The sequence below is a fragment of the Bombus pascuorum genome, unplaced genomic scaffold (assembly GCF_905332965.1).
Source record: "Bombus pascuorum unplaced genomic scaffold, iyBomPasc1.1, whole genome shotgun sequence".
NCBI lineage: Eukaryota > Metazoa > Arthropoda > Insecta > Hymenoptera > Apidae > Bombus > Bombus pascuorum.
Genome location: NW_026869760.1, coordinates 275,274 through 289,849, shown reverse-complemented (window position 1 = coordinate 289,849; position 14,576 = coordinate 275,274). Strand labels below are relative to the sequence as shown.

Below are 14,576 nucleotides of genomic sequence, written 5' to 3'. Positions count from 1 at the left end.
AATAACTCAAAAGACTAACAGACCACACTTTAAACAAATTACAAAGACCGAATTAGGAGACTTCAACGAACAGCACTGGTTGCATCAATTAACTAAACACTTTATTAACCAGACTGGACACTTGCATATAGGGATAAATGACAATAGCTTTAGCACACTAGAAAAAGTGAACATTCAACTCATGTTAAGGTTTCTAACGACTAGATTCCCTCAAATTAAATTGGTATTTGGACAAGATCCGCCGGTAGACTACGATAACGAACAAAAACAAACTATACTGCGCGAAAATCATAACGAAATAGTAGGACACTTAGGTATACACCGCACCGTGAAACGAATACAAGAACACCATCACTGGACAAACCTAGAGCAAGACGTCACAGAATTTATACAAAACTGCAAAACCTGCCAACGAGAAAAATTAAACCGTATTAGGGCCAAAGAGCAGGCCAACGCCCAAGCCGCGTATTTGAACTGGCTGAGAAGATGACGCGAGCAGTAACTGCCCGAAGAAGAAGATACAACAGGGCATGAAAGGACAACCCTGATGACTGCCGACAGGTATTACCGGGGTTGTCTGTCCTCAAAGCAGAGGAAGAAGGAGGAGGGGTCTTTAGTGGGTATGGCAACAACATCCGCCCGAGTCCCACATAACCCAGTGATGCGGGTCACTGGGCATGCGTAACAGCATTTTTCCCTCCTCACGCAAAAAAAAAAAAGAAAAAAAAAAAAAAAAAGAAAAAAAAAAAGGGCCAAAGAGTAACCCGTAATGACTGACACACCCGTTAACCCCAATGATAAAATCGCAATGGACATATTCGGACCCCTAACCAAAACCAGACGAGGCAACCAATTTATCCTATCTATCCAAGATCAATTAACCAAATATCTCGTTCTTATACTTTTAAAAGACCAAACAGCCAACTCGATCATTAACGAACTCCTGGATCACTATGTATATATATTCTCTGCATCGAAAAGTATCCTCACGGACATGGGACGAAAATGTAAACTGATGGATACATTTGAAGAGGCTTTCAAGATTCGACACGTGAAAACCACTTTCTTCCACCCGCAATCTAACGGATCTCTTGAACGAACACATGCTGTGGTAAAAGATCTCGTTCGAACTTGTACAACCGACCGACAAAACGACTGGAACGAAAATTTAAAACTAACATGCATGGGATACAATACTTGAGTACACGAAACGACCGGACATACCCCATTCGAACTAACATTTGGACGACAAGCTAACATGCCTTCCTCAATATCAAACACCCCCACCCTAACTAAAGATCAATTATTTAAACTCTGGAGAAACCGACATAACGCTTATATAACGAAAGCAAGAGAAATCACTGAATCAAACAAGAGGCGGTATCAAAGGGATCGGATTCGAAAAATTATTAAAACACAAACTATATTCCGAGTAAAAGACAAAGTGTGGGTACATAACGATCACAAAACCAACAAACTAGATCACGAATGGCTAGGACCTGCAGAAATCCTCTCCTCCAATCCACCCACCTATCTTATCGAATATTCCAACGGCCACACACAGAATCCACGGTAACAGGCTAAAACCATATTTTTCAGGAAGAAGACCATAACATGGATCATTATAACACTTGAATACATTAAAAGCGATCTAGTAGTAAAACCACTAAATTACGCCAACATTTTCTTGGAACACATCGACGATTGCTATCTGTACAACGAACAAATAGATATCACCCTTATAGTAGGGCTTAACGACCCAATTGATCAAGTTAATAGATTACAACGCGTAATAGATTTAATAGACCGTCAATGTAAACCACCTTGCGCTCACACACCAGAAATAAGCAGCCTAAAATCTAAGTATAGAAATCTTCAAAACCTGACTCGGCAACTTAAATTATTATTGCATTATAGAAACAAACGCGGATTACTCAATGTCATAGGTTCAGCATCCAAAACTTTATTCGGAACTCTCGACGAAAATGACCTAAAACTCGTTAACGAAAACATCGACACATTATTTGACTCCAACAACAAAATGAAAACAATCCTTAGTGACCAAACCGCACTTATCAAACGCGTGCTAGACGACACCAAAACAGATCTCGATCAACTTGAAAACCTTGCCAACCATACACACAAAATTGAAAACCACAATGACAGAAACGAAATATTAGTCTCCCTAGTAATTCAAACTGAATTTACCATATCGGAACTCCATGTTAACATCAACGAAATTTTTAAAACTATCACGTTAGGAAAACAAGGAATCATAAATCCACAAGTTATAGAACCTGAACAATTCTTAAAAACACTTGACCAACTAACGAGACAAAGCTTTATGACTAACCGTATCGAACCTTCAGTTCAAAACTTTCAACTAATCCTAGATCTAAGTAAATTAAAATTATGGATAAGAGATAACAAACTTATATATACGATAACTATGCCGGTTTTAGAAAACAACGAATGGAAAATGACTAAGATTTATCCGATACCTTCCAAACAAAACTCTGTATTCATTGCGTCTGTAATAGAAACTGACTTGATATTAACCAACTCAGAACAATACACCTTTGTCGATAGTCCCTACTTGGATAAATATTGTAAACGAACAGCAATCATCCACATTTGTAAAAGAACTCAACCAAGTCATAATAGAATGAACTCACCTGAATGCAGGTCAGAATTAATTAATAATCAACAGACAATCAGGACTTGCCCGACTGCTGTCTTCAAATTGGAAGGATTGACGTTCGTACCTTCACAGACAGAAAACCATTACATTATTATTCCTAGAAAAAATGTGCAAATCGACGTACTATGTAAGACACACAAAATCCTGGAAATTAGGCAGCCTAGTTTAATTAGCAGTAAAGCCGGGTACATAATCACATACGATCACAATATTATAAAGATAGGGGGATCACATAAAAATATCTCTTACGAAACCAGAATTAAGAATAGTGTATACAGCTTCGAAGGAACAGACGTTCCAATATTAGAGAAAATATTAGAGACAGCTCCAAGAGTAACTCACAATTTTAATCAATATAAAGCCGACCTCGATATGTTGGAAATGCAAATCAGTACCCTGCGATTTGAGCGACGTATAAATTCCTTGAAGGGATATGGCATATCCGCACTACAAATATTAGGAATCGTAGCCCTAGATTCTGACTTTGCGGGCTGTGTTGTAGATAGAAAATCTAGGAGTGGTTGTCGAAGAAACAACCAATAATATCTCAGTCGACGTGTGAGACAGAGTTTGTAGCGATGCAACAGGCAGCAAGAGAAACTGTCTGGATATCCTTGCTGTTAAGGGAGTTGGGTCAACTATCACATTGTCCTCGCCCATGCAAAATCTTCTGTGGTAATATTGGAGCCATTTCATGGTCCAAGGACGAGATAGTCGCAGAAAGGCCTAAACACGTTCAAGTGCGTTATTTTTACGTTAAAAATTGCGTGTCAAAAGAAATACTAGATTATGTCTACGTGCCGAGTTCTGAGAATATTGCAGATATTCTCACCAAAGGTTTAAATAAGATTAAGACTCAGCGTTTTACCAAAGCTATGGGACTTGTAGAAACTATGATCAAAAGGGAGGATATAGTGGGTTGGTATGATCGTTAGTTCCTACAAGCTAAGTTGGTACGACTTCTAACTTTCTTATTTTAGACGTCGGCCATGTGTTAATTATCTCAGTATATCCAGTGTGTTCGCATGTTTGTACTTGGTGGTGAAATATAGAATATACAAATCTAATCTGAGTGAATCAATAAATACCGACTCTAAAACTTATCGATTAACATGCACTATAGAAGAAAGTGCTTTCAGAAATGTGTTAATGACCGGAAGACACGCTGGCAAAAACATATTATATTCAAAGGGAACAACTTAAATATAGACGAACAAATAAATATTTTCTCAAATAAGAAAAAAATTCAACGATCTTTTTGATCATGCCTCGTATGAGGGGGAGAAAAGAAAAAGAGGAAAATAAAAATGATATGCAGCTGGGTAAAGGTTCAGAAGTCTGTGGAAATTGCGAAAGGAAAATGTCTGTGATCAAATGCGATGATTAAGAAAAGAATCAGATATGAAACATGTTATATAAAATATACTTTGTACATTCTATTTTGGTTCACGTATATAATATAAAAAATGTATGTGTAATACAAAACGAGCGTAAAATATAAGTACCAATGTTTAATCAGAGTTTCTGTAATTTTTATAGTTTTGTATTTTTTTATTTTTATATCTTTATATCTTTTATATTTCTGTATTTATGTATTCTTAAACGTTTTCTATAATTCTATATTCAAATAAAGTATTCAAGTATAAAAAGAAGGATACGAATAGGAATGGCAACGCATGCAACGGTACGTGAATGTTACGCGTGCGCCAGATAACCAGGGGAGATTGCATAGGAATCGGGAGTTCGTTGGACAAAGAGAACGTTTTTTAGAACTATGTTATTTTTATGTAAACTATATACCAAAGAATTCCAAAAAAGAAATAAATAAAATCGGGTAACTGATTAGTTACCCGAAGAAAAATAGGAAAACATCTGCTAAAGGAAATGGCGCAATCAACCTGCGAACCCAAGGTTGCGACGATTGGCGTTAATAGTTGGGCGTTAACAGATTGGCGCTAACAGCATGACATAAACAATTTCAAATTGGAGTTCAACCGCTAACCGCGACGAGTCCACGGTGATTTTTACTCCTTTCTATACGCAGGCGGCACGTTACAAATAGAGATCTCACTCCGCTGGTCTGATGTTTTTAATTATATTTTTAATACAGCGCTTATCGCATTGAGAGCAGCATCATGGCCATTTGTAAGCATTCGTTGGTAAAGGCATGCAGTACATCATTTAAATCCGTCATAATAAAAAGGAGAACGCATGATTACATACATTTCGTAATAAAGATAATAAAAAGAGACTCACCATACCAACATAAGAGAAGATTTATAATGATTTACCTTACAGGAGAATAGGTTTATTTGAATAACACGAAATCCATGCACAAGGTTTTGGAGATCCAGAGACTTTGAAGACCCTAAAAAATTAAAGCAAGTTAGATGAATGCAAAAATTAAAATTTAAACGTGATCATGTTATAAGAGTATCGTATTGAATTATATATTTAATGTAAACAATTAAGTTAAAATGTTACAATATTTTGTCATTATTTGTTTGAATTTCATCAAATGCTTTTAAATAAAAAAATTTTGATAAAAACAAGTAACTTACAGAGTTAAAATAAAAAATTGTATTATCTTTATAGCGTAATTTATTGATAGGTTATAAATGAATTTATAGCCATAATATTCAGAATTTTGCAAAATATTCTCAAGATATATCTTCTTCCACTTGCTAAAACTTTCTAATGGATTGTTATCTAACATACATGATTAAAGCACACTCTTCTGTTAATCATTGATCGATCAAATTGATCCAGTTCTTAAAATCTTAACGAATTCCATAATCAATGTTTCACAATATATAGAAAAAAATAATTTTGAAGCGATCTGATCTATATAAAAAAAGAACATTCTCGAGTTTAACATTGCAATGTTGTAATATTTTTACATTTATAAAAGAAACGTTGACATATTTAAACAAAATAAACCATCAGCGCTTCATATATTTTGGATTATTAAAATATAATTTCGTTTGATACAATTCTTGGAGGGTCAAAAGTTTTTAAAATTAATGAAAGTGATGTGTATTATTGTACATTTAATAATAACAATAAGTATATATATAAGTTGTGACAAGAAGTAGAAGAACAAACAAAAGTTCGATAGTTCAATGCTTGCTTATCATATATTAATGTTAATACAAATAAAGATGGGTTTTAACATATATTAACGCATTGAAAAACTATCGTTTGTATATATATAAGTAACTATATGCTATAAAATCTATGTATCGATATTATTGGTTTTTTGCCTGCTACTTTATATCTAATACAATTTTATATCTATACTCACAATTTAATTTATGAAATGTAACAGTGACATATGACCAATATGGATATAATTAACTCTTGCTGGAATACATTTGAAACAATCTTCGCAGTTCAATCCTCGGATTCCATAATAATCTATATATACATCTATACATGGGTGCTACCTTTATTTATTCTGCAACATAAACAAAATGATATGGTAATTTTACTATAAAACTTTACAAGACCATAATGTAAGAAGATCATATAAACATATATATATATATATACATATACGTATTTGCAAATATACACAATTTTCATATACTCCTGAAATCTAGCCCATACCGCTTTATGGCTTTGAGCATTGTTTGAACATATTTCATGCTAATATAATATCTATGTTAGGATGCTCTTTCATTTTTTTATAGACAAGAAATTTTATTGTTGTTATAAAATATGATGAAACGTGATAAAAAGGTAGTACGATAATATGGCAAATTTGTAACTTTTAGTTAAAAAGGAAGGAGAAAAGATATTTTACAATTAAAAATGAACCATTGAAACCTATTATCTTGTATCAATAAGGAGAGATTAAACAAATTTCGTATATCGCATCGCATACTCAACTATGAAAATTGAAAAGTTAATCGTTATCGATCGTCACGTAGGTCCATACCAATTTTATTGCTTAATTTTCTTCAGTTCTGTACATATTCCTAGGTAATCGTGTATTAATATTAGATAGAAAAGTACGAACCTATCTACACAGTTAATAAAAATATGATTGAATTAAGAACATAAATTCCGTATTTTATAATACATATTACACGTTTATTTCTCTTACACGTACGTCTAGATCTACGATCTCTTCTTTTTATCTTTGATATATATGGTTTGATATATTTGGTATACGGCAATAATTAGGTTAAATTATATAAAACATATCTGTTTCATATTAGAATAACTTAAGGAAAATCTTTAATTGTATAAACACATATAAAATATTTACCTTAAATAAAACAATGATCGATCAAGTGTTGCATCTTTTGTATTTATATATTTTCTTCTATCAAAATTTAACAGATTAACTCTGTAATTCTTTGTTTAGCATTCATTACTAACTGATATATATCCACATTGTAGACATTATTTAACACGACGAACATATCACCACGTGCGAATCCACAGACCGACTGTGCGGAGCCTCGTGTCGGTCAACCGTTATTATTTCGAATTGCTTACAACACTGTTCGTTGATTGGCTACAATTCAGCAGGACAACATGGTACCTGCGCACATCCTCCCGCGAATATATAAGAATATAAACATATAATATTTGTATTTTAAGATTGATTAAATAGATGTGTAAGTACGATTTTAAGTAAAGCTTACGGCTTGCCTATTATATTTCTTTAACCAGGTCGGTGGGATGTTTTCTTCTTAGCCTTCCTTTGATATGGGTTTTGTATGTAATATTGGTCCTAAGACGCTTCCTTGCAGTACCCCAGCCTTAATGTCTTTAACCGCAGAATATGTGTCCTTTATTTTTACTACAAAGGTTCTATTGCTTAGATACGATTTGAGTAAGTGGTAGATTTGTTCTGGGAAATGTTTTTGATTGTTTGTAAGAGGCTTTCATGATTCACTTTGCCAGATGCTTTCACAATGTCCATGAAGAGGACTGTACAGTATTGTTTCTTTTTTATTGCTAGTAAAATTTCATTGACAAGCTTGTGCATTTGCTCCGTGGTGGAGTGTTTGTTTCTGAATCCAAATTGGCGATCTGGCATTAATTTTTCTTCCTCTATCGTTGATTTCAGGCGATCATATAATATTTTCTCTAGTATTTTGCAAAACACATGAAGTAGTGATATTGGTCTGTAAGGTGCAGTTTGCTGTGGGTGTTTGCCTGGCTTAGGTAGCATTATGATCTGTACTGGTTTCAATAGAGTAGAAAAATATTGAATTCTTAAAATTGTATTGCATATTATTGTCATTTCAAGATTTTACCATTGATTAGGTCGATTCTTGGTGCTTTATTGTTTCTTGTTTTCTTGATTATATTTCTAACTTCTTGAGCAGTTGTACCAGGTATGGTATAGTGCTTGTCAGTTGAGGTACTAGTATTTTGCACATCTATGTCTGTATGACAATTGGTGGTACTGTTGTTAATATTATGTGTAAATGCGTTACAAAGGTGGTTGGATAATTCTTCGACTTGCTCTTCGTTGTTTCTGGCCCATGTGTTGTCTGTTTTTCTGATTGCTGAGAATAGTTTTACTGGTTTCTTCATTTTGTTCATGGCTTTCGATAGGGAATAATCGGTATTCTCATGTGCAGAGAGTGTTAATCTATGAATTTTGAGAATTCGTTGTTATTATGATCTTTTATTTTACTTTTTATTTCCTTTCCATGTTTTCTGTTTTCACGTTTGTGCCATTTTGCTTTAGCTTTTCTTTTTTCTCTGTTTTTGTCAAAGATGTTTTATTATCGTACATATTAAGATTTTTTCGGAGTTTTTGTTTCGGGTGGGTAGAATAACGTGAATCATAGAAGTTGTCCAAAATAAGCATTAAAGCGTATAAAAACAAAAAAAAAAAAAAGAATAATTACATAATAATTACGAGATGTCTCCTTGAAACATACTCAAAAGCCATACCTGAAAAGGATCCCTTCAGAGGAGGATACGTTCATCCTGTTATTAAATAGGTTTTGGAGTTTCATATCTATTGATTCACTCAGATACAGTTTTTACGTTCTGTATTTCACCACCATGTACAGCCATATGAATACACCGGATACACTTAAATAATTAATACGTGGCCGACGCCTAAGACAATGGAGCGTCGTTAGAAGTCGTACCAACTTAGCATGTAAGAACTAGTGATCATACCAACCTAATATTTCCTCAACATATCCAAAGCAGAATTAATTGAAATATGATGTAATAGACGCAATACATGTTGGCCATCATGAAACAATATTATTCTTTGCATAATATCGGCCATTTCATGTGCAATAACATAATATCTTACTTAATTTGTCTCTTCTAGTAGTCCAATAGTTCTCTTCCAGGGGTTCATTCTTCCAAGAAATTATCAATTACAGATGTGCTGATACAGTTTGTAAGACTTTCAAGAGCTATTCTGTAAATATATAATTACGTATTTTTAACATTGTATTATGTTTTATTGATATGTAATGGAAAATTATATGAATATAGCGGCACATGAGTTAGAGGACAATTCAAATCATGTTGTTTTGCCTCGGAGTATCAACATCGTCAGAATACACGTAATGTAATAGTGAATATACTGCGGGCAAAACAATTTCGCCGCTACGTCCAACCGTCAAGCAAAATCGAATTCGAATTTTCCGCTTATACTTACATTGATATTAATATAAGTAACTATTACGATTTTATCACTCGTCCCTTTATTAAACATGCCAACACGTTTAATATCCACCTCAATTCATATTACAATAATCCTTTCTATAATTTCGATATTTTTTACGAAATAAAATTAAATTTACTTCTGCAGTACTAGTTTTTTTACTTAAAAATGTGCTAATATATATTAAATGTCAGTTTATGACAAAAACAATTGTATTATTATAGTTAAACATGAAATTGACCAGTGGTCAAGAATGAGCATCTATTCCAAAGAGAAAAGAATTTATATAATGTTTCTATCTATTATAATTTCAGATTTCCCGAAAATCTTTTTACCAGATTTGTGATTTCTACGACCCATCATAATATTCTAGAGCGAGTTAGAAATTTTCTTAGCTTCATGCTAATCATATACCGTTGTTTAACAATTATAAATCTTATGTGTTTTCACACACACAACTCTGTATTATTTTATAATATATGATTATATTAAAATATTAATTTAGTTTAATTATTAATTTGATTACTTATGTTGTTTTATTCAATAACATATATAATACATAACATACATAATAGCAGTATGGGCAACTACTAATTATGAAACAAACAACAGGCAAACAAAAGTAATTCCACCAGACATCTTTGACAAAAACAGAGAAAAAAGAAAAGCTAAAGCAAAATGGCACAAACGTGAAAACAGAAAACATGGAAAGGAAATAAAAAGTAAAATAAAAGATCATAATAACAACGAATTCTCAAAATTCATAGATTAACACTCTCTGCACATGAGAATACCGATTATTCCCTATCGAAAGCCATGAACAAAATGAAGAAACCAGTAAAACTATTCTCAGCAATCAGAAAAACAGACAACACATGGGCCAGAAACAACGAAGAGCAAGTCGAAGAATTATCCAACCACCTTTGTAACGCATTTACACATAATATTAACAACAGTACCACCAATTGTCATACAGACATAGATGTGCAAAATACTAGTACCTCAACTGACAAGCACTATACCATACCTGGTACAACTGCTCAAGAAGTTAGAAATATAATCAAGAAAACAAGAAACAATAAAGCACCAAGAATCGACCTAATCAATGGTAAAATCTTGAAATGACAATAATATGCAATACAATTTTAAGAATTCAATATTTTTCTACTCTATTGAAACCAGTACAGATCATAATGCTACCTAAGCCAGGCAAACACCCACAGCAAACTGCACCTTACAGACCAATATCACTACTTCATGTGTTTTGCAAAATACTAGAGAAAATATTATATGATCGCCTGAAATCAACGATAGAGGAAGAAAAATTAATGCCAGATCGCCAATTTGGATTCAGAAACAAACACTCCACCACGGAGCAAATGCACAAGCTTGTCAATGAAATTTTACTAGCAATAAAAAAGAAACAATACTGTACAGTCCTCTTCATGGACATTGTGAAAGCATCTGGCAAAGTGAATCATGAAAGCCTCTTACAAACAATCAAAAACATTTCCCAGAACAAATCTACCACTTACTCAAATCGTATCTAAGCAATAGAACCTTTGTAGTAAAAATAAAGGACACATATTCTGCGGTTAAAGACATTAAGGCTGGGGTACTGCAAGGAAGCGTCTTAGGACCAATATTACATACAAAACCCATATCAAAGGAAGGCTAAGAAGAAAACATCCCACCGACCTGGTTAAAGAAATATAATAGGCAAGCCGTAAGCTTTACTTAAAATCGTACTTACACATCTATTTAATCAATCTTAAAATACAAATATTATATGTTTATATTCTTATATATTCGCGGGAGGATGTGCGCAGGTACCATGTTGTCCTGCTGAATTGTAGCCAATCAACGAACAGTGTTGTAAGCAATTCGAAATAATAACGGTTGACCGACACGAGGCTCCGCACAGTCGGTCTGTGGATTCGCACGTGGTGATATGTTCGTCGTGTTAAATAATGTCTACAATGTGGATATATATCAGTTAGTAATGAATGCTAAACAAAGAATTACAGAGTTAATCTGTTAAATTTTGATAGAAGAAAATATATAAATACAAAAGATGCAACACTTGATCGATCATTGTTTTATTTAAGGTAAATATTTTATATGTGTTTATACAATTAAAGATTTTCCTTAAGTTATTCTAATATGAAACAGATATGTTTTATATAATTTAACCTAATTATTGCCGTATACCAAATATATCAAACCATATATATCAAAGATAAAAAGAAGAGATCGTAGATCTAGACGTACGTGTAAGAGAAATAAACGTGTAATATGTATTATAAAATACGGAATTTATGTTCTTAATTCAATCATATTTTTATTAACTGTGTAGATAGGTTCGTACTTTTCTATCTAATATTAATACACGATTACCTAGGAATATGTACAGAACTGAAGAAAATTAAGCAATAAAATTGGTATGGACCTACGTGACGATCGATAACGATTAACTTTTCAATTTTCATAGTTGAGTATGCGATGCGATATACGAAATTTGTTTAATCTCTCCTTATTGATACAAGATAATAGGTTTCAATGGTTCATTTTTAATTGTAAAATATCTTTTCTCCTTCCTTTTTAACTAAAAGTTACAAATTTGCCATATTATCGTACTACCTTTTTATCACGTTTCATCATATTTTATAACAACAATAAAATTTCTTGTCTATAAAAAAATGAAAGAGCATCCTAACATAGATATTATATTAGCATGAAATATGTTCAAACAATGCTCAAAGCCATAAAGCGGTATGGGCTAGATTTCAGGAGTATATGAAAATTGTGTATATTTGCAAATACGTGTATGTATATATATATATATATATGTTTATATGATCTTCTTACATTATGGTCTTGTAAAGTTTTATAGTAAAATTACCATATCATTTTGTTTATGTTGCAGAATAAATAAAGGTAGCACCCATGTATAGATGTATATATAGATTATTATGGAATCCGAGGATTGAACTGCGAAGATTGTTTCAAATGTATTCCAGCAAGAGTTAATTATATCCATATTGGTCATATGTCACTGTTACATTTCATAAATTAAATTGTGAGTATAGATATAAAATTGTATTAGATATAAAGTAGCAGGCAAAAAACCAATAATATCGATACATAGATTTTATAGCATATAGTTACTTATATATATACAAACGATAGTTTTTCAATGCGTTAATATATGTTAAAACCCATCTTTATTTGTATTAACATTAATATATGATAAGCAAGCATTGAACTATCGAACTTTTGTTTGTTCTTCTACTTCTTGTCACAACTTATATATATACTTATTGTTATTATTAAATGTACAATAATACACATCACTTTCATTAATTTTAAAAACTTTTGACCCTCCAAGAATTGTATCAAACGAAATTATATTTTAATAATCCAAAATATATGAAGCGCTGATGGTTTATTTTGTTTAAATATGTCAACGTTTCTTTTATAAATGTAAAAATATTACAACATTGCAATGTTAAACTCGAGAATGTTCTTTTTTTATATAGATCAGATCGCTTCAAAATTATTTTTTTCTATATATTGTGAAACATTGATTATGGAATTCGTTAAGATTTTAAGAACTGGATCAATTTGATCGATCAATGATTAACAGAAGAGTGTGCTTTAATCATGTATGTTAGATAACAATCCATTAGAAAGTTTTAGCAAGTGGAAGAAGATATATCTTGAGAATATTTTGCAAAATTCTGAATATTATGGCTATAAATTCATTTATAACCTATCAATAAATTACGCTATAAAGATAATACAATTTTTTATTTTAACTCTGTAAGTTACTTGTTTTTATCAAAATTTTTTTATTTAAAAGCATTTGATGAAATTCAAACAAATAATGACAAAATATTGTAACATTTTAACTTAATTGTTTACATTAAATATATAATTCAATACGATACTCTTATAACATGATCACGTTTAAATTTTAATTTTTGCATTCATCTAACTTGCTTTAATTTTTTAGGGTCTTCAAAGTCTCTGGATCTCCAAAACCTTGTGCATGGATTTCGTGTTATTCAAATAAACCTATTCTCCTGTAAGGTAAATCATTATAAATCTTCTCTTATGTTGGTATGGTGAGTCTCTTTTTATTATCTTTATTACGAAATGTATGTAATCATGCGTTCTCCTTTTTATTATGACGGATTTAAATGATGTACTGCATGCCTTTACCAACGAATGCTTACAAATGGCCATGATGCTGCTCTCAATGCGATAAGCGCTGTATTAAAAATATAATTAAAAACATCAGACCAGCGGAGTGAGATCTCTATTTGTAACGTGCCGCCTGCGTATAGAAAGGAGTAAAAATCACCGTGGACTCGTCGCGGTTAGCGGTTGAACTCCAATTTGAAATTGTTTATGTCATGCTGTTAGCGCCAATCTGTTAACGCCCAACTATTAACGCCAATCGTCGCAACCTTGGGTTCGCAGGTTGATTGCGCCATTTCCTTTAGCAGATGTTTTCCTATTTTTCTTCGGGTAACTAATCAGTTACCCGATTTTATTTATTTCTTTTTTGGAATTCTTTGGTATATAGTTTACATAAAAATAACATAGTTCTAAAAAACGTTCTCTTTGTCCAACGAACTCCCGATTCCTATGCAATCTCCCCTGGTTATCTGGCGCACGCGTAACATTCACGTACCGTTGCATGCGTTGCCATTCCTATTCGTATCCTTCTTTTTATACTTGAATACTTTATTTGAATATAGAATTATAGAAAACGTTTAAGAATACATAAATACAGAAATATAAAAGATATAAAGATATAAAAATAAAAAAATACAAAACTATAAAAATTACAGAAACTCTGATTAAACATTGGTACTTATATTTTACGCTCGTTTTGTATTACACATACATTTTTTATATTATATACGTGAACCAAAATAGAATGTACAAAGTATATTTTATATAACATGTTTCATATCTGATTCTTTTCTTAATCATCGCATTTGATCACAGACATTTTCCTTTCGCAATTTCCACAGACTTCTGAACCTTTACCCAGCTGCATATCATTTTTATTTTCCTCTTTTTCTTTTCTCCCCCTCATACGAGGCATGATCAAAAAGATCGTTGAATTTTTTTCTTATTTGAGAAAATATTTATTTGTTCGTCTATATTTAAGTTGTTCCCTTTGAATATAATATGTTTTTGCCA

The 14,576-nt window shown here is 32.2% G+C and overlaps 2 long non-coding RNA genes across 2 annotated transcripts; one reads left to right on the top strand and one right to left on the bottom strand.

Moving 5' to 3' along the window:
• Positions 1 to 226: 226 nt before the first annotated feature.
• On the bottom strand, positions 227 to 8,781 carry LOC132915917 (uncharacterized). Its single transcript, XR_009659983.1, has 4 exons — positions 8,624 to 8,781; positions 6,975 to 8,428; positions 6,006 to 6,158; positions 227 to 5,069 (listed from the first exon to the last, which is right to left on the bottom strand). It is a non-coding gene; the product is annotated as an uncharacterized LOC132915917 (long non-coding RNA).
• Positions 8,782 to 10,068: 1,287 nt separating this feature from the next.
• Positions 10,069 to 13,601, top strand: LOC132915918 (uncharacterized). Its single transcript, XR_009659984.1, has 3 exons — positions 10,069 to 11,467; positions 12,286 to 12,438; positions 13,375 to 13,601. It is a non-coding gene; the product is annotated as an uncharacterized LOC132915918 (long non-coding RNA).
• The last annotated feature ends 975 nt before the right edge of the window (positions 13,602 to 14,576 follow it).